At 42.7% G+C, this 21,315-nt stretch overlaps 1 long non-coding RNA gene across 2 annotated transcripts in view; it reads right to left on the reverse strand.

The window, feature by feature from the left end:
* Positions 1-21,315, reverse strand: part of LOC144316196 (uncharacterized) — an 82,342-nt gene that overhangs the window by 22,837 nt on the left and 38,190 nt on the right. For both annotated transcript variants that reach the window (XR_013382051.1, XR_013382050.1), the window contains exon 3: positions 19,733-19,920. This is a non-coding gene — a long non-coding RNA (uncharacterized LOC144316196). The remainder of the gene's footprint in view (positions 1-19,732; positions 19,921-21,315) is intronic.

A 21,315-nucleotide genomic window follows, 5' to 3' on the forward strand; every position in this document is an offset into this window, starting at 1 on the left:
CCTCAGCCTTCTTTTCTCTAAATAGCCTTCATTCCTTCACAGTGTCCTTGTATGTTTGGCTGCCTCAACTCATTGCTGAATAAAAACCATGACTGCAAAAAAAAGATTTGAGATCTCCTTGTTGTCCAGTTACCCCCAGGTGGTCACTGTGAATTAACCCTCTAAAGTACCCAAACTGTACTGGGTAGCCCAGTTCCACAGAAGGGCAGCATCTCTGTGTGGTATTTTCTGAGTTACAATAGGCCTGAGGGTGACTGATAAATCACAGAGCCCCTTCGATGGAGGATAACCATTACCACAAATTGTAGAGGAAGATTGGAGGTATTTTCAACTTATCTCAAACTGAGGGTAACAGCACTCCCCTTCCTCCTGCAGTTCTGCTTGTGGGCACTACCATGGTCTTGGGGATATGGACCCAGCCTCAAAGCCTCCTTCTTCATATCCACATACCCAGTCAACTGCCAATTCCATCCATTCTCCACCTTACACCATCTCTTGCATTCACTGCTCTTTATTCTGACCGCTGCCACTTACCTCTGCTCAACCCCTTTTTGTGTTCAGAAACACTGAATGATTTCCAAGTTTCCTGATTAAAAAAAATACATAAATAAAATATTGAGCATAGCCCTCAATGTTCTTGAAAATCTAGCTATATCCAATCTTTCTGTCCTAGTCTCCTACTACTCTCTATATCAGTCAAGGAAACAGATGGCATACACACTACAGGGTTCAACTATAGAGAATCTACTCGGGGGAGTGCCTGTAGGACTGTGAGTAGGATTTAAGGAACCATCAAGGGAAAGTGAATCCCACAGGAACCAGAACCAATGGGAAGTCATGCTGTGACTAAGAGTGAAGAAGTGAAGGCTAGGAACAGTGTTATCCAATCCCTGGGAGAACCACAGGTGGAGGGAGAAGAGCCTGTGACAGAAGTGTCCCTAAAAGACTGGTGGACTGTAGCTCTGCTGAGACCTCAGCAGCTTGGGGGTGGAGAGGAAGAGGAGGTGAGAAGGAAGGGAACAAATAACCCCACCTCTGCTTCCCCCAGCTTCTGATAGCTTGCTGTGCCCCCAATTGTTCAATTCCAACAGGAAACCTCAGAGCAAGGGAGCCCCTGTGAAGGAACCACAGAAGTCAGCTTTCTGGGGCACAGAGCAGGAATAATAAAGGCAAAGAATAGGTATCAGGGGCATCTGGAGAATAACCCATACACTCCCTTACTAGTATTCTATCTTCAGTCAAAGGCACAAGCTCACGATTTTCTAATCATATACACAATTTCCTGATCTTGTGTCTTTGTTCCCACCACCTCCTCTCTTTGCAATGCCTTTCCCCTGCAGGAAAGACTTGCTCAGGGTTATATCTGAGAGTCACCGAGGGTTACACATTCACTCACATGATTCTTGCTGCAAGCCTGGTTCACAGTAACATATCTGGTAGAATGAATGATTGAGAAGGAGGGCAGTACTCATAGGCAAAGCCCCACAGGTGGGGTTCATCAATCAGGAGGGAGGCTCAAAGGAATCCCTATAGGCTCTTAAAATGCTCCGTTCATTTAAAAAAAAAAAAAAGCAGATACTAGAAATGCAAATATGGACCTGTGTGTGATGACATCTGTCACTGGAAATTGGAAGGCAAAGCCTGTCTCTCTGCAGTACGTCTCATTCCTCAGGTCAGGGGCTGGTGGCAGGACCACTCACTTCAGATCCTGGGTCCTCTTGAGCCAAGCCCCTGTCCCAGCTGCCAGGCTCCTGAATTGATCTGTGGAACCATAAGGCGGGTTCTGCACTTAGCAATTCTTTTCAGAGTAAAGGTTTTCCTCTCTGCATAGTTCTTGCCTTTTGTCAAGGAAAAGAAAAGAAGAATCAACCCAGAGTGAATTCCTTGTAGCTGGATGTTTGTAGGCAGCAGATGCTGCCAGAAGCACACACAGCGTATTTGTCTGAAACTGGCTCCTGCTGCACAAAGGCAGGAGGCCCCTGCCTCCACCTCATCAGGGCCACCCTGGGGGCTGGAGCTCGGTTTCCAGTCTTCAGGGGGCCAAAGAAGCCACATTTTCCTTCAAGTAGAGTAAGTGGGGCAAGGTGGGGGGCCTCTAGGCATTCTAGATGGCTCTGTAAAGCTGACAAACACTTCAGCTATCATGCAGAACACTTTCAAAGAAAAATCAGGAGAGCTGATGAGGAAGCTTCTTGTTTATGTATTCAATGAACATTTGCACTTAGCCTGGCAAAGCAGTGAAAAGCAAGGGCTCCAAAGCCAAACTGAATGGATTCAAATCTTGTCTACACCCTTAACAAGCTATATGCCCTTGGGCAATTTGAGTATTCTCTGTGCCCCTCTGCTGGGAGGCCTAAATCAATCCGTATTAAATAATTAGCACAGTACCTGGCATAAAGTAATAGCTCTCAAGAAAAATATCTCCATTTACAAATGAGATTATGTGGGTGAAAGTTGGTTATATAATTTGCCCAAGGTCATTCAGCCAGTAAGTGTTAGACCTAAAATTTGAAGAGTAGCAATGAACCAAAAGGTAAATTCATAATTGCCTGGTAAGAAATGCTATGAAGAAAATGCAAAGCATACAGTGATAGAGCGGAGGGGAGGGTCCACTAGTGACAGTGGTCAGGGTATCCCATGCTGAGACTTGAAATGAGAGAAGCGATCAGTTGTACGAAAAGAAGAGATAGAAAATTCTAGGCAGAGGGAATGGTAGAGAGGAGATACTCAAGTGGGAAAGAGATCAGAAACTGAAGGGAGAAGGTAAAAGAAGACTACCGTGCTGGGATGGGGTGATCAAGGAAGAAAGGGAAGTGGGATGTATCTGGAATGGAGGGCAGGATCCAGAGGATGGCAAGAACCTAATAGGTCATTATAGAGACTCAGATCCAAATGTAGCTGGAAGCTGCTAGAGGGTCCTAAAATGAAGGGCAACCTGATTTGAATGTTTCCATGTCATGAGCCAAGAATGAAAGCATGGGGATTCTTAGAAGGCAACTGTGATCATGTATAGTGATTTGGACTGGTAAATGTCAAGCTTATTATAGATAAGGGAAGTACCTTGTGATCAGTATAGAATAAAGGCCTCACTCACATCCTCAGCCTAGACTTGATACAAAGAAAACATTGTGTTTTTCTATCATCAACATCATCATCACTATCAAATCACGGGTGCATTTTGGAGGGAAGATGGCAGTGGAGTAAGAGGACTCTAGGCTCATCATGTCCCAAGAACACAACTATCAAATCATGGGCAAGGATCAAAGTGGTCCTGGGCTAGTGATGACTCCATTAAGGCTCCCAGCATGGGGTCTCCCCTCTGGGATGACAGCTGACTGCATGATGCCCCATCCATAATGCATATGCAAACACCTAAAGAAACCCTAAACATAAAAAGCCCAGAAAGAGAGTATATACCACCAGCCTCTAGCACAGATGGAAGGATGAAGACCTAGAGCAATCATGGGAGTTGCATGTGAGATACAACTGTCCTTTTGGTTGTATTGCCAATGAGGGACCGTAAGTGCCCGCTGCCCCATTCTCTCAGCTGCATGTTTGATACACAACTGCCAAGTATTGGGATGCTTATCCATTCATTCATACAACAAAAACAATTGAATAAACATGCTATATCTCCTGTACTGGGTATTGGGAAAATACTAAGACAAATAAAACACCATCTATGCCCGCAAGAATAGTAAGGTTTCTTACTCCACAGACAAGTAAGAGGGCAATTACAGTGCAATATGATTGGAGCTAGGATAGAGGGGGAACAATGGCTGTGGAAGTACTTAAGATGACCATTAACCTAGGGGCAAGGGCAGAGTCTCAGAGTAGGAGTGCAGGGAAGACAAAAGGGGTGGGGTAGCATGTATGAGACTGGAGAGCACCTCTGGTTACCAAGGGACTGGAGGCATTTAGTGTGATTTAAGCCCAGCATCAAAGAGGTGATAAAAGGACATGGGAAGAGCGTTTAGGTTATGCTGAGAAATTGGGACTTTTTCCAAATGCTATGGAAAGTCATTAAACATTTTAAGGGAGTGTACAATGGTTGTATTTCACTTCAGAAAAGCCTTCTGTGTGTGGTATGAAGAGCAATGTAGAGGGGGAAAGATTGGAAGCAGGAAAATCAGGGACATGTCTTTTGTGGTGAATTACCACAAAATTATTAATTATTGAATTAGTAAGTAGGAAGGTGTGTGCCAAGGCAGGAGCAAAGAAAAAGGACGGAAGGAGGGTCAATCAGTGACATAAGGACAGGGTAAATCAACAGGAGACATGACTAACTGGATTTGGTGAGAAGACAGAAAGAGAAAGAAGGATTAAAGCTTCCTCCCTTATGTGAGAAAGGAAGCCATCCATGAGTGGTCCTGCATGCCAGCCTAGGGTGTCTGAGCCTGACATGATAGGCAGTGGGGAGGTACTAAATGCTTTTAAGCAGAGGAGTGAGAGATCATGGCTGTTACTTAATATGAATAATAAGCCAATAACCTATAAGACAGGTTGGATGAGAGACACTAGAGAGGAGAAGATAAGTAAGGACTCTCTTATGACAGTCTACTACTAAGTGGGAGGAATTAAGGGGCATGCCCATGGAGGAAAAGGGGCATATCCCATGCAGGGTAGAGTCAAGTGCAGGCAAGTTTCCTGAAGGGAAGGCTATCATGAGCAAGAGTTGAAGTGTTTGCCTTGCCAAGGACATAGGGCTCTTCAAGCCCTGAGATGGGACAAAGCAGAGGGAGGTACATTCCACATGGAGAAGAGCAAAGCTGGTGAACCCTATCTGCCCCCAAGCTTCTTAGTAGCATCAGCAGCCACAAGGACCAACTAAGAGTGAGGGGTTTATGCTAAAAATCATGTTGAAGGCAAATACTGAAAGACATATAAAAATGTTCAGAATTTATTGTTAAGTAAGAAAGCAACTTACAAAATGACATAGGTATTATAATCTTGTTTGTTAAAAGCATGTGTGTGGACTGCAAAGCTCCATGCCAGAATGTTAACAGTGGTCATCTCTCAGAAGGGGAGTTTTAGGTGATTTTTACTTTCTTCTAGATGTTGTTTTTTTGTATTTTCTACAATGAACAACCATGACTTTTGTAATCAGAAACCCAACAGAGTTTAAAATATATTTGTTAAGCTTATATAGCATGGCTGTCTCCCAGAATTGAAGAGAGGGACCTATTTGTTAACTTCTTTTTTCCAGTACATTTATGGTTCTTGAGACACAGAATGACTTAAATGCTCCTGATAGGAAAAGTTGTGGCCTCCATTTATAACATACAGGGTCCGCCTTCATCACCCAGAAGGACCTCACTGCTCATCAGAAGGTCTTCAACCCTTTTTCCCAATTCATAGGGTACTGGCTTCAGGCATCCCTCCCAGAAACTCCATGCTGGAGCAGCCAAACCCATCAAGCTCTGAGCCTCTGACACTCCCACCTCTCATCCACACCTCCAGCCATCCTTCCTTGTCCCCCGTCCCTCCTTTCATCTTTCTCCCAATTTCCTTCCTCCCAAGGCTCAACCCCAAGGCTCAACCCCAAAAGCTCCTGTTCTGACGACCGGCTTGCCTCTCTCTTCCCTTTGCTTCCAAATTCTTTCTCAAGGTAAACATGTCATTCAGACCCAAATCCTGGTGGGGCCAGGGACAGAATAAAATAAAAGAAATCAAGTTTCTTTGAAGGAGGTTTGGGGGAATGTGAGCATGAGAATCAGAACCTTCCAGATCATGTACCCCCACTAATGCCAAGTGTGTTCACAGAAGCTCCTTAAATATTCTGCACACAATAGATTCCCTGTCCATGGGGGACACATTTCAAGACCCCCAGTAGATTCTTGAAATACAGATAGCATTAAACTCTACATATACTATGTTTTTCCATATATATATATATATATATATATATATATATATATATATATATAATAAAGTTTAATTTATAAATTAGGCATGGTAAGAGATTAATAACCAACGCTTAAAAAACAATTAAAATATACTATAATAAAAGTTATGTGAATGTGATCTCTTATTCTTTCTCTCTCTCTCTCAAAATCTCTATATTGTGTTACCCTTCTTGTGATGATGTGAGATGATAAAATACCTATGAGATGAGATGAAGTGATGTGAACAATGCAGGCCTTGTGACACAGGTAGGCTGCTACTGACCTGACATCTCAGCAAGGGAGGATCATCTGCTTCCAGGCAGAGGGAGAAGCAGGCTCCATGCAGGGAGCTTGACATGGGACTGGATTCCAGGTCTCCAGGATCACGCCCTGGGCTGAAGGTGGCGCTAAACCGCTGAACCACCTGGGCTGCCCGGGGATGTTATTTCTTACTATACTACCCACTCCTCAAGAGCAGGACACTTTTTGTCTTGTGTCTCACTCAGATCCTAGCCCTGAATTTTCTGTGTTATTTCTGAGAAATAAGACGCAGAGAAGTTAAACAAGGTACCCAAGATCACTCAGTTATTTATTTTTATTATTTTATTTATTATACTTTATTTTATTTATTATTAGATATTTATGAGCATTGCAGGCAGTGGGGATTCAGTCCAGGTATTATCCCGGGAGCTAGGGAAGCAGAGCTCTGTCCTCAAGGGGCTTAGAGTCTAATTATGATAGAGCTGGGACATGAACCCAGGACCTCTGACTCTGACATGCTATATTTTCGCCTCTAGAATAACACTTTCTCTGAGTTTGATCTCTTTACTTATGAAAAAGAAATCATTTTAATTTTACTCCAAATTTTCAAACATCTTATAAAAACTTTTAACTACAAAAACAATTATTTATAACTATATAGTACAAAAAAGAGTATAACTAAATTCTGGGGGAAGTATTTTCTGGAGACTCTAAAAACAAATAAATACTCTTTTGTTACATCAGAGAAATCTTAAAATACTTGCAATTCTAGCTTGGATTTATAATAACTTTCTTATTATTTCATGAAACACTCAAAGACTTTCTATGAATGGTATCCCATTTCTTCTTAAATACTGAGACTTTTAGCAGAAGATTCTATGAGGAAAAAAATAAGATATAGAATTTACAGTCATATGATTAATGAAAATACTAGCCTACATACCAGTTGCTTGATTTCCTGCCTATATATTGTTTTTTGGTTCCGTGAATCTAAAGTGAAACTTCTTAAAACCAGCATTTATAGAATCATAGAAAGCGCCAAAAGGACTAAGTGTCTTTTAGAACAGCCCCATAAAAAAAAAAAAAAAAAAAGAACAGCCCCATGCTTTCATAGATAGGGAAACTGAGGCCATTCAGTAAAGTGGCCATCCCCAGTTTCCAAGCAGCTACTCAATATCACATCCACCATTAAAATCCAGCCCATACTTGGCTGCTGGAAATTGGGTCATAGAGACAGCCTTTAGGTAATAAAAGATAAGAGGAGGTGGCAAAGGTCTATGATAAACTGGGCAAGGAATTAAGAAGTGAAGTAGACCCAAAGAGCACAATCATTTGGGGACTGTATTCTCCTAATACCCCCAAGATCAAAACCAATAGAAGGAGGCCTGCTTGGCAGGGTTAACAGGAGCTTGGCTGCCAGGCTACCCTCCCAGGCCATAGCCAAATGAGGGCCAGGTAGCAAGCAGCTGGGAAGCCACGAAAGACCTTCTGGCAAAGGAAACCTTACACTCTCCAAGGAGAATGCAGTGTAGCTAGAAAGGGAGCTAGGTTTTAAAATATAACAAGAAACAAAAGGAAATGTCTGACATGTTCTGATTTCCAGCTTTGTGTTTTTCTGATTCAGGTCAGCCCGGGGTCACCACCCTGCACAAATGCAGGCCCCCTTACACAAGTGTGATGTAGTGGTCCTAACTAACATGGCCAAGGGCACAGTTAGCTTAGAGAGGTTCCTCTAATGTGGAATGAGGAGCCCTTGGTGGAGGGTCTGTAAAGGGGGGGACAGCAGAGATAGCAGGAAGCCAGAAGGCCCAGAGATGTTGGCTGGGCTGACGGGGGTCTCTCTGGCCACAGGCCTACTGGGGTTCACACAATGGATTCTCATTTATCCATGGTAACCACAAGAAAGGTAGCCCAGCTCATTTAAATCCATGGCTATAATAATCAAAAAAATCCACTATAGCTAAAGTCAGCCTCCCCATCCACCAAATCTCTTAAAAAGAGCTGCTAATAAGGAGCAAAACTGAGTGGCTTAAGTTTTATTTCCCTTTACATTTCCTTTCTGGTAGAGGTGTTAATGAGAATGGAAAGGCCCAAAGAGCACAGAGAGACGAGATGAAAATGGTCTGGAAAATATAAACTGTGCGGTCAACCTTCAAATAAGGATGGGCTGATGCTAACATTAGCAGCGACAGACATTTGCAGACAGTTCAAAGAATTTCCTTGTAGATGGCCATGGAGATTGTAATGCAAGTGAGGGGAAACATTGAGTAACAAAGGAGACCTGGCCTGAGAGTCAGAGTTCATGGCTTCTCTTGTCCTCAGTTGTTTCCACTACAAAACAGTAATTGTGGACACAGTGATTTAATGTTCTAAAATCTAGGATATAAATTCTCACAACTCTGTAATATTAAGTTCCCTTTGCAGAATGGCAGTATAATCAAACCTACTCTTCAGGGTCTTGTGACGATTAAATGAGAGCAGGCAACATAAATTTATGATGTGCCAGGTAATACAAGCACTTAATATGCATTAAGTCATTTATTTCTATCTAACAACCTAACAACCTCTGCAGATAGGAATTAATATGATCCTCATTTCACAAATAAGCGTGTTGAGACTTGGAGAAATTAGTGGACATATCTAACATCACACATGTACCAAATGATACAACTGGGATTTCAAACAGATCTGTTTTGAGTTCAAAGTCCTATTAGTAACTTCAATGCACACAGTCACTCTGATAATATGTATGCAAGCTCCTGAGACATAATAGATTATCAATAAATATCAATAATGCTTAGACTATCACTCAGTATGATGCACTATTTTAATATGTGTTTATTGAATAGATGAATAAATGAGCAAATAAACCACATGTCACATAAGACTGTCACACTGAGACCCTGGACTTCCAGTGGCCATCCAACCCCACTGTACAACAAACCTAATTACTATGGGAATTCTAGAGCAGTTGCCTTTTCAAAGAGTCAGGAGCCAGAGTCAAGGAAGTTGTATCTATCCAAGGACTAAAGTATGGAAGAGTCTCAATAAAACACAGCAACCACATTACAGCACAAAAGCACCTAAGATATACTTGGGCACTATGATTTGGCTTTTGTTGAATTTTAAGAAGAATAAACAGACCAGGAAAGAAAGTATCCTATTTAATGACATTTTCCTGCTTAGCTCATTCAAGAAGAAATGAAAAAAAAGAACTGGAATTCCAATAAGGAATTTTCCTATGTTCATTACTGCTTTCCTAAAGTTCTTTTGACTCTTTACAACCATATGCAAGACAGCTTCTTCAGAACAGCGGTGACATTTAATGATGAGTTGTTGAGCGGGTATATGCCCTTGCTCACCCTCCAGAGCAGACTAAAACAATAGCTGAGTAATCCCTCCCAGCGCTAGGGTAGTAAACTTTTCCCTTCACACCCCCACTTCCTATGGCAATCCCAGTCTCCATAGCTAATAAGCAAGGTAAGAGGTTGTCTAAAAGAAAAGAAGTGGGCTTCTTGGAAGCAGGCCTCTGTGCAAGCAGCACCGCCTGCCTTTCCCTCATTCCTGTTCAAGTCAGCCCCATTTCTCCCTGTCCTCTTCTACTTCTGTTGCTGAAGACCTGGGTCACTGGGTGCTAAATGGCCCTGTCTCCACTCTCAAGAGAACTCTCACAACCACACACAGCATCCAATCCAAGAGGTGAATTCTCTCTACTTCACCAACAGAACCAACAAATTGTTTGAAAAACAAGAAAGAGGAGAAAGTAACATTAGAAGTAAATAAATCACTAGAGCATGAAAGGAATCTTCTCAAAACACACAGGCAGACACAACGGGCAGAAGGAGGCTAGGGAATGAAGAACAATGTGTGCTGTCCTCCAAGGCACAGAAGAAACAAAATGTGTGCTGGAGCCCAAAGAATGCGTTGTTTCAAATTGCTAATCAATGTTAGACACCAACACCAGCAACTGCTAATAACGAAGGAAGAATCACCTCTCCTCAGTTGTAATTATTTCTGACATGGGTCTCCAGGAGGAGTGTCAAGACTCAGGTTAGCAGCTCAGTGTGATAATAACCCAAGATTACCAGCAATCCGCAAGGTCTGAAGAAAAGGAGGGCTTGGAGGAAGGGAAGTGGCAATTAGAAATACTTGTCATGGTAATTGCATTGTGAATAGCAGGCATCCACTTTTCTTCTGTCTGACTTTAGAAATACATCTTCCAGCAGGTAGAGCAATGAAGGAATACATCAAATTTTCAGAAATAATAGTGTGAAAAAAATTATTATTTCTGTCCAAATAATGGTGTGCTAGATAATAAAAACTCTTGAAATCTATAAGGCTGAGAATAGGATTATTTGACCAGCTAGTGGAACTGCCTTATGTCAACTAGTAGCCCCCTGATTTTTTCACTCATGGTGATATTTTCAGCCCATGTCAACATGTTGTCCTTCGCTAAGACCAAGATAGCCCTCTGAGGACAAAGAGTTGAGGCCCTTTGACGTTATTCTTCAATCATTCACTCTGTCAAAAATGGGCACATCAGAAGCTCTCCATGCTGGAGCTGATCTAAACATTCAAACTGAAAATCGTCAACCAAGGTCTCTCAAATGTCAATCCTCTAGGATTCATAGCAGCCCACTCATGGCTCCAATAAATAGGACAACATTACTCTTCCATGGCTTTAAAAAACCATGGAGAAACCAGGAAATGCAAATACTCATTGGAGTCTCCAACAGAGTTCTATCTGAGCTTTAATACTGAATGATGCAGCTACTACTAAACTTGGAGCTTATATGAGCAGTGAGCATTCTAAAAAGCAACTCTAACCATGTCAACCCATGCTCAAAATCCATCAGTGGTATCCCATTGTTTTTTGACAAGCCATAGTCTCCTTAACATGAAATCCTTCACCTATAAGGCTATAACCAAGCTTCTCGCCAAGTCTCCATAACTCAGCCCTGATACACTCACATCAAAGTCTAGGCACCAGAGGCTGAACTCTATTATAGTATCTTCTCTGGCCAAATATCTGTATTTTAACAATACTTAAAGAGTTTTTTTAAATATAGAAATGTATTAAGGATATTTTTTACAAAAGCATTTATTGAGAATTTATAAAGAGAGGCAGTGACTTCCAATATCCCTCCTCTGCTTCCTCTCTGAAGAATAGAGATGAACAGTAAAGCAGAGACCATGCTGGGCCTGCCTGGGCTCTCTTTGGCAGGCCCCACAAGGTTATGCCTAAAGGTTGGAATGCCATTTGAGTCTTACCTTAGGCACTTGCCCAAGGAATAATCTTTTAAGAATTGACTTCAGTTAATTTCTAGAAAGGTGCTGCTCTTCTCTGCAAAATGCTGGTTGTGCCTTTATAAGCCTACAGTAGCAAATTCCCATCCTGAGCTCCATTTTCATGGTCCCTCCCTCTAACCAGTAGATTCTCTGGGAAGGCTCCATATTACTCTAGGCAAAGTGTGGTGTAAAGTCTATTTGGTAGAGTCTTTCCCTGCTCTGATTCAAACTTATGTGGACCACATTTGCATAATGTCACATCATTTCCTGCAAAACACCAGTAAATATCCCCTGGGCAAGGCAATTTGAGACTTGACTTTAGTTGAATTACTTGATGCTAGGTGATTGTGGCCTGTGTGGGGCCAGAGACACTCACAATCCTCATGTCAGATACTTGCTTACATGGAGAGAAAGTGGCTTATAAGGAGAGTTGGGGTTCCAGCTGTGGAGACAGAAGGAACATAAGGAAATAATATCCTATGTGTAAGATTTCCAGTTGGGCTTTGCTTGATACAGGCTGGGCGCACAAGCAGAAGTGAAGGAGCTGTTTTCATTGGAATACTTGTAATACTTCAGGCATAGGAGTCTCACACTAGGGCAAAGAGGACAAAGTACAACCCTGATGTACTTTATTTGCATAGTAATGTCAGGAGAGTTTGCAGATAAGAATATCTAGAAGATAGCACTCCAGTCAGGAAAGCAATTTTCTAACGAGGGTACCAGCTACAGGGTACCCTCCTTGTAGTGTCTTGTGGGTTAAAAACACCATCAGGAGCCTGAGCCAGGAGAATATGAAAAGCCCATTTATGATCAACCCTCTGCAAATGCCCAGAAATACCTAGGTGGAGGATGGTGATGGGCAAGACTTCAAAGATGCTGTGATCCTGCAAATGTAGGTGGGGCTAAAGTCTGACTGAATTAGCACTCATTAGCCAGGAAATTGTTAAAGCAATTTCAGTCATATCCTTCATGTGCAAAATTATCAAAAGCACCTAAAACCATTTCTGGCATAAAGAAGGTACTCAGTATATGTTATTACATTTAAAGTTGAAGCAGAAAAAAAAAAAAAAAGCTGAAGCAGAATCATGGAACATGGGACCAAGCTGACATGCAGCTAGTGCACACCACAGTGGTCAAGTGCTCACCACCAACATCTGCTCTGAATGGTCTCTGTGCTATTCCATTCATTGTTTTGAATATTGCTCCTGAATGAGACATTAAGAAGTCTGAGATGACCCTGCCCTCTCCTCTGGTGATTGTCAAAGCAGTTCTGGACTGGCTCAAAAGATTGCAGGTTCAGCAACTTTCCCTGAAAGAAGAGAGAGGAAGCAGTTCCCCCACACCTACTCCTCTTGTCCCCACCCTCCCACTTGCCTCCCCATCCACACTCCATCAGAACCAAATACATCCCAAACCAAGTTCTCTATAGTCCTCTCACGGAAAGACTCAACATCTGTGACTTGGGAGTAACACAGCTCATCTTTTGTAGCATTTTGTAAGTTTTGCCCTTAACGTGGGTGCTGGCCCATCTGACAGTTGTTTTGTGAGGAGCAGGGAAGGGTGTTTTACAGCTCAGCTGCTGGGAAGCACAGATGTTGCAGGCTGTGTCGTGGTGAGGTGGTAAAGGCTGCAAGGAAGGTGGGAGAGCATTAATTATCTTCTCGCAGCTGTTCATTAGCCTGCAGATGCCTTGTCTTGCCGTCTTCGGGACTGACAACCACATGATTCCGAAGTAAAGCAAACCAGGAAATTAGAAGGAGGAAGGGAAGAACTACCTGAAGGTTAAATTGGAAAGCAACATGCAGAATAGCTTCAGAAGACACCCCGAACTACGGCTTCTGGGAGCACCGGTGATCACAGGGGTCTCTGGGAGATGACCTAGGGCTCAGCCCATCAGCGCAGCAGTGAATCCCAACACAGCCTGCAGATAAAGCTGTCTATCCAGATGCTGGCAGACCAGCCATATAGGTATCAGGAAACAAAAGGCAGGAGCAAAGCTTCTCCTTTTAAAATTTAACTTGCAAGTGTTAATGAAAGATGCTGCTTCCCTGGCCTTGTCAACTCCAAAGCTCAGCCAGTTTAGTCTGAGTAGAAGCAGAGTCCTTGCCAACAAATATCAAGGACAGCATTTCAGACCTGGGTGTATCTTACCTGCTGAGATCTCACCTGAGCTTCATCTCATTTTGCTCCACACAGGGAAGGCGCATGTGATATCCCCCAAAACCAATGGAACAATGTTCAAACCAGCACCCATGAGTTTTAGCCTCCCTGCTCTGTCACCAAGTGCCTGGTTCTAAGATGGAATAATTATGTCAGTATCTTCATTTTCCACATATGGTGCTCCCTTGCTCCCAGACCATCTTCCCAGAGCAAGTACCTTTCTTGCTTCAAAAATGACTTCAAACCCCATCACTTTGTGAAACCTTGAAATCAAGGTGGGAAGATGAATACCTCTTCTTGCTTACCCCTGTGCCATACACTCTTGTTCCTCATGTATCCCATTCAAAAAGGAATGAAAAAGGTAATATTGTATGGGGCGCAGATTAAGAGTCCATCTGATCAAGCCAGATGTCCCTAAAGTAGAGCATGTAATGTGCTTCCTTCCAAGGCTGGTGGGCAATTGCAGCAAGAAAGGGTCTCAGGCAAAAGATGTAGGTGAGGGCACCTGGGTGGCTCAGTGGTTGAGCATCTGCTTTTGGCTCGGGGTCCTGGGATGGAGTCCCATGTCAGGCTCGCCACAGGGAGCCTGCTTCTCCCTCTGCCTGTGTCTCTGGTTCTGTGTGTCTCTCATGAATAAAAAAAATACAATCTTTGGGGAAAAAAAAGATGTGGATGAATGAAGTGCTTCTCTGGCATTTCATGGGAATTTCTGCAGGCTGGGATATGGCCTCAACCTGTTAGGCCTTCTGCTGGTTCCCAAAATGGGAGATTGCCCACTCAAGTCCCAGGGTTGAAGCACCACTGTGAGCAAGGAGCAGGGCTCTGTCCTGCCCCTACCACTCCTCCCTTCCTGCAGGCGATCATGCTAACCTCCTTTCACTGGGATGGTCACATCATCACAGACAGCCATGTGGGTTTCTACTAGCCACAGAATACCAGTCAAGTATTGACACAGCTATTTCTTTAATGACCTTGTATATGGTATTAGTTTAAGTGTTTCCACATGTCCTAGAAAGACACAAGCATCCCAGTCAGGTACAATCTGAAACCAGTCCCTGGACTCAAAGGGCAAGAAGAGACAGAAGAGGCAGCCACTGCAGGTTGGTAGGTGGCAGGTGTAATAAGCAAAGAGAACTTTGTAAGTTCTCTTGAGGCTTGCCTTGAGTGGCCGCAAGATGAGTAGATCCCCACAACTGCCTGCGCATCTTAAAAGTTTATACAGAGGACCTCATTGGGTTTAGCTGTGTACACCATCCAGATGGTCACAACACTACATCACCATCTTAAGGCTCTGTCCTTTTGGCCACTTCTGGGAGACAAAAAGGCAAATGGAACCCATATTCCAAGGATTGGGGAGGGGGTGAAGAGCCTCTGAGTGCTGGGGTCCATCTCATGGGTCATCCAAAGGTCACATTCTTTCAATGACCTCCTCAAATTAAGACAGAACTCAGGCTAAGGGGGAGTGCTGGGTGCCATCTTGTCTGTCCCATCACCCCAGACCCTGACTGTCATTTGAGAGAAGGGACTTTCATTTTAGAGATTTCTGGGGAAAGGAACTCATTCTTTCATCTGTCATCAGGTCACTAACTTACTTGGCCTTCTCTAAAAAAGTTCTCCCTCATGTCTAACCTGAACTCTGTTGAAGCTTTGAATCATTTCTCCCAGCTGTGCACATTCCCTGTGTCTATGGAGTTTCATGACCTATTTCACATGTAGGCAATAGGAGTTAAAGGCTGCTCTGTGACAAATTAAATCAAGGACAAGGGATTAAAAGTCGGCCTGCCATCCCAGGGCCAGTCACTCAGCCACTTTTCTGGTCCAAAGTCCCTAATCAAATGAACAAGATCTAGGTTCTTTCAAAAGCAAGCATTGATTCCTATTCTTTTCCTCTTCTTCACCCCTAAGTGGTAACTCAGAGCTATCCATTTTTAAGTGATTTTCTTCTTTCTGAGTAGTTCCACTTTGGGCATTTTGCTATTTTTATATTATTTATATGGGTGTGATCCTTTTGTGATGATTATCTGTGATTAATCCTCGCAGCTATGGGAAAGTCAGTGTAACAGCTTGTACTGCATCTAACAAGAGTTGATGTCTGTGTAGCTTTTTGTGTTAAGCAGCTTTGCAAGTTCACTTTAATTGACAAGAGAAAAAGAGGATATGCAATTAAAAAGGTGTTTATTATTTATTTTTTAATTTATAATTTATAGAAATTATGTATATAGTAGACAGATAATAAGGCATGCTTTCAGTGGGATTTAATGAAGCCAGGTGGCACACTGGCAGGGCCCTAGTGCCCTCCAGCAAAGAGCTTCTCATGCCCTCCTCCCCACGTCTAGGCTCCCATCAGAATGAAGCCATCTTCTGCCATTTGGAGGCAAGAGAAAGGGCAATATTGTGATAGTCCTAGGAATACGATCACAGCATGGATCTCCAACTCCTATTAAAACAGGAGCTGCATTTAAATCATCACACCTCATTTCTGACGAAAGGGACAAGGAGAAGTCAATTCACTCCCCAAGAGTGGCTGGCTCTTCAGACTCTGGCAGTCAGGCAAGAACAACTCAGCTCTTGAGTTTAAAGGGTTAAAAAGGAGATTTACACCACCATATTTCTTTCCCTGAAACATCAGGCAGTTCATATGTACACATTTCTCTCCACTAAGACCTAATTTTCCACCATTTCCCTTGATTTGCAGCTCCCTTTTCCCCATTTCCTTGATTTAATGCCCAATTATTTTTTGTCCCATTGCCAGTAAAACAAAATATTTCATAACTGCTTCTGTGAGGTTTTAGATACTGTTTTAAACACATGACTTACACACCTTATATTGCAGAATTTAGAGAAATCTCATGAACACTTACATATGAATTCTGCATTTTTCTCAGCCAGCTGACCTAAACTTGATATTTAAAAGCACCATATCATTCTTCAACTAATATCTACATTCCCCTGTCTCTCAGGTTCCCACTCAGCAGTCTTGGTGTCCATTTGGAAGCAGAGACATCAAGACGGCATTTTTCCTCCTTTCCCTCCTCTGGTCATGAAGGGACACAAAGGGACAGAGAACTATCTGGGAAGTCAGGAGACTGGCACCTAGTTCCACACCTGCCGCCAATTGACTGTGGGGCTTTGGTTGCCTCATCTCACCAATTGGGTTATTAGTTACTTAATGTCTAGAACAGGGGTTTTAAATCAAGTCACTTCTAATTTTCTTACAGCTCTAAAAACTCTAGATCCCCTTCTGTGTCCTAGAAACAAAAATTAAACATCCAGACTTATGGGCCTGGTTTTGGTATTTGAGGAGGGAGAAAATAAAACATCAAGAGGCAAGGCTTCTCTACTCTTAGAATCTTTTTTCCCTACTTAAGCCTCGTTTGGCCTAATTTTCACATGCCATAGATACAAGGACAGTAAGATGGAAAGGTATCTTATAGGAGTTGTCGCTGATTTGTTTGATAATCCTACTTATTTTCCTGCTCACCAGCTTTACATCTAACTGTTTCTGTTCTCAATAAAATAAAAGTAAAAGCAACTTTGTTTTGAAAACTTCATGAAGGCTATAAAAATACTGGAGACAACCTGGAGTATCTGAAACCATTATTACCAAATTCACTCTGGAAATGTCACGGAATGTGGCTACTCAATCGCACTCCTACCAGTAAGAAGGGACTACTTATAATTCAAGGCAAAACTCCCTCATGTAAGCCCCTAGTCCTGTCACATTTACTCTCAGGCCTGATTTCCACTACCCAGAGGGGGCAGAGCTGGCTCTAGCCAGGTCCCAGCCAAAGGTCCAAGGCAGGGATTAAGTTCTATAAAAGGCACTTCTTACTAGATATAAGATCTAGTGGAGCAAACACAACAAAGCCCTGGGGAAAAAATGAGCTTTGAATCCGAGACCAGACACAGGGGGCCGAGAGGCAAGGAAATCAGAAGTGCAGAATTGAGTAGAGAACACCCAAAGGAATATTAGATTGGACTAGATAAGAAGGGATTCCCAAGAACACCAAGGTAAGAGGGCAGCCTGGACAAATTACCAGGCCCATGCTGGAAAGGGGTCAGATTATATTGCACATCAATCAAATCAGCCCTTGCTAGAGGGCCTGATGTTGTTTCCCACTGGGGCCAAACATACCGTTAAGTTCCTGGGGCTTCTAAGGTGATTACTATAAACCACTGATAGTATTTGCTTCTTGGGGACAGACAATGGCCTGACAGCAGGTTGGAATAGGCTGAAATCAAGAGGATTTGGGAAAGATGGTGGATTGACTACATAATGTTCCCCCCCCCCACACACACACACACACACATTTCCATCTCCAACTACCTCTATTTCCTGAGCAAAGGAGCCATTAGAGCCTGAAGGCACCAGGGTGAATATGGGGGAAGGCTCCCGGGACTCTGTGGAAGAAGCTGGTGGAAGTTTCTCCACTGTGGGCCTCCACTGAGATGCAGTTTCAGAGTGCCCAGGTCAGAACTTGCAGGTCCTAATAGCACTTGATGTACACAGTTGCCCTATGCGTGCGCGCACGCGCACACACACACACACACACACACTAGCAGGGGCAGGTCTACATCTGTCCTGGGTGAGGGTCCTGTTCTCTTTACCCCTATGAAGAGCTGAACTAAGTCCTCCTTGCTCTTGGAGTTGGAAAGGCCCAAAGAAACCAGGAAGAAAAGAGAGTCTTCCTAGAGTTTAGCTGCAACACGGGTCTTCAGGGGTGACAAACCTTTGGCCTTTCTTCAAAATACCTCCACTTAATATTCTCCAATAAGCTGAGCCTCAGTGAGGAGCAACACAACCAGCAGCAAAAGAACTGAAAGAACATTGAACACAGTCCTGACCTGTGGGAGCTTATATTCTAGGAGGAAACAAATACCATGGCAAGAGCCATGCATTTCCATCAGTACTAAAAATAAGCCAACAGGAGAAAATCATCCTCTTTCATAAGGGGCAAGAAGAGCTTCTCACAGACTGCTTCAACAAGCAGGAAATGGGCATTTTTCTCTTTTTCCATATTTTTGGAGGAATTTTTTTTTAAATAAAGGGATAGGGCCAAGGAAGACTTTCTCTCTTGTGACTCCTTACTTTTTACTATGTCAGACATAACTATACCACAAGGAAGCTGGCCTCATAATACAGGCAACAGAAATTTATACACCCAAATGAACATAGTCAATGGTGTTTTAAAAGACTGATAAATAACACCTCTTTCTTTATCAGCTGGAGATTAAAACCAAATGAGAGATATACACAGGAGTCATATAGATAGGATTCAAAATATCACCAACATTATTGACCATGAGGTTTTAGATCTGTGGCCAAGAGGGCTTACTAATACTTTACTTCCAAGTTAATCAGACCCACCCATGCAGACTTCTCCAAGGGGTGTCTTACTCCAGGCCAAGACATCTGAAGGCTGACAGATCTGAGAGTAGAGCCCAAAAGAGGCTGAGCCACCCATGCCCAGTCCTACTCCCTAACTCAAAGTCAAATGCAATTATCATTTGCCCCTGGAAGGAATAGGCATGGGTGGGGAGTGGGTGGAGATTGGCCAACAGAGTTATTCTAGAGGATCGCCCTCTATGCAGGTGCATATAATCGGGAAGACACCTCTTTTGCCCCCAACCTAATAACCATCTCCTTCCAGGTGGACCCCAGGCACAAAGTCTCTCTTTTCAATGCTACAATTGTTCAGAATATTTTGGAACTCCTCTCCACTCCTCTATTCAGTCTGCGGTTACACTGTGAATACCTTCAGCTACAGCAAAGTTTCATCTCCAGACAAGAGACAGTCTAAAGTCATTGGAATAAAGCAGGCAGAAAACTCTGGAGCCAGTATGAGAATGATAGTGGAGAGATGAATGTGCTTTTCTTGTATGACGTACAGTAGTCCTCCCCTTATCTGCGGCAGATATGTTCCAAGAACCCCGGTGGGTGCCTGAAACCACAAAGAGTCCTGAACCCTGTATATACTCAGTACATACATACCTATGGGAAAGCTTAATTGATAAATAGGCACGGTAAGAGGTTAGCAACAATAACCAATAATAAAGTAGAACAATTACAACAACAATATATGTAGTAAAAACTATGTAAATGTGTTTCTCTCTTCAAAATATCTTATTGTACTCACCCTTCTTGTGATGACGTGAGCTGATAAAATGCCTACGAGATGAGATGAAGTGAGTCGCAGTAAATAACGCAGGCGTTGTGATGTAACGTTAGGCTACCATTGACCTTCCGATGACTCCATGATTTGATGATTTGTCAGGAGGAGGATCCTTGACCAGGAGGAGGATCCTTGACGAGGGGTAATTGAAACTGTGGAAAGCAAATGGGCAGATAAGGGTGAGGGGGTTGTTACTGGTGTTACTGTATAAAAGGATCCTGAAGTTCAATCAGTGTTTTTACATAAGAGCAGCACTCTGGGCATGAAGGTATGGTTACTGTGGTGATACTTTCTGAAGCTAAAAATTGAGACACATGGGCTGACAAAGACTTTTTGAGCCACTTTCACGTGGAAGAAGTGATCTTGCAAATATAACTTAGATGCTGAACTACTGAACTTTCTGACATATTTCAATGGTTTATGAACAGAGCCAGATGAAACTTTGATGGAGAACTGCATTATCAATTCTAAACACACAAGTGGCATGTGTGGAGTACTTATAAGTTGACAACTTTGAAGAGGATAGTTTTCATTTCACAAAATTCTGGTATATTTATATATTAAAAAAAAACCACACGGCTTTACAGTAAAACCTCAAATGTGAACACTGGTGAGAGGCTTTGGTGCGTTATACTGACCCTCACCAGGAAGCCCAAACAGCTATACCAGCTCAGCTGTTACTGGAACAAAGGAGTGAGCTGCAGACGAATAAATCCTTTTTGACTGCATATCCATTTCAGAAGAGGAATTAATCATATTTTCTACTACATTTACATTATCCATTGGTTTGCAATTAATTTTGTGGGATGGCCTCTTTTATAAGATGGGAAACAAGTAATAGGGTTCAGAAGGTGGGTGGAAGAAGATGAGGCATTCAAAGGTAATTAAAAGTTAAAAACCCAAAAGCCAAAAGGAGGTTCAGTAGCCACATAGGAAAAACCCTGGTGTTTAGAAGGATTTGCCTCTTCTTGGTGAAGAGAAAAGCTCCACACAGGACTCTGAGGAAGAGAGGGAAAGACCTGAGGGTTGGGGAAAGCAGACAGGGTACAGCTTGTGATGGTTAGAAAGAAATGAGGGTATTTTCTAGCTACTTCCTCATAAGGAGGGAAGGAGGGGGAGAGAGGCCCAGGGAAGTAAGGCAATGGGAAGCTCAAATAAATAACATTTCTTAGAAAATCATAAGAAACATGGGACTTGAGGCACCTTGGTGGCTCAGTGGTTGAGTGTCTGCCTTTGGCTCAGGTCATGATAGTGGGGTCCTGGGAAGGAATACTACATCGGGTTCCCCACAGAGACCCTGCTTCTCCCTCTGCCTATGTTTCTCATGGATAAATAAATAAAATCTGAAAGAAGAGAAAGAAAGAAAGAAAGAAAGAAAGAAAGAAAGAAAGAAAGAAAGAAAGAAAGAAAGAAAGAAAGAAAGAAAGAAAGAAAAGAAAGAAAAGAAAAGAAAAGAAAAGAAAAGAAAAGAAAAGAAAAGAAAAGAAAAGAAAAGAAAAGAATAGAAAAGAAAAGAAAAGAAAAGAAAAAAGAAAAATATGGGACTT

The sequence above is a fragment of the Canis aureus genome, chromosome 6, assembly GCF_053574225.1.
Source record: "Canis aureus isolate CA01 chromosome 6, VMU_Caureus_v.1.0, whole genome shotgun sequence".
Taxonomy (NCBI): Eukaryota; Metazoa; Chordata; class Mammalia; order Carnivora; family Canidae; genus Canis; species Canis aureus.